Source organism: Eimeria mitis, genomic scaffold (assembly GCF_000499745.2).
Source record: "Eimeria mitis Houghton genomic scaffold, Emh_scaff6145, whole genome shotgun sequence".
Lineage (NCBI taxonomy): Eukaryota > Apicomplexa > Conoidasida > Eucoccidiorida > Eimeriidae > Eimeria > Eimeria mitis.
This window is the reverse complement of record NW_013574351.1, coordinates 2,687-3,096: the sequence shown is the minus strand read 5'-3', so window position 1 is coordinate 3,096 and position 410 is coordinate 2,687.

Here is a 410-nt window from a genome sequence, read left to right as displayed (position 1 = left end):
GACCAGTTGTTCTTTAGCACGTAGTCGTAGATCCTGATAGATATAAAACAATATATTTATTTATTTATTTGTTTATTTATTTATTTATTTATTTATTTTATTAATTTGTTTGTTTGTTTAGTTGTTTGTTTGTTTAGGTTTTTGTTTATGTTTGTTTTTTTATATAAATGAATTGTGTTAGGAATGTACAGAAAAAGAATAAAAGGGAATAAACAAAGAAACAGAAAAGGAAAAAGAGAAACCACAAAGTAAAAGAAAACAAAAGTGTTTATTATCTCAGTGTTTGTGCTAGATATAACTTTTTAAATTAAATTTCATTTTACCGTATTTATATTATTTTATTTATTTTATTTATTTTATTTTTCGTTGTGGAGTTCGTGTTTTTTATAACTAGTTAAGCTATACTCTAT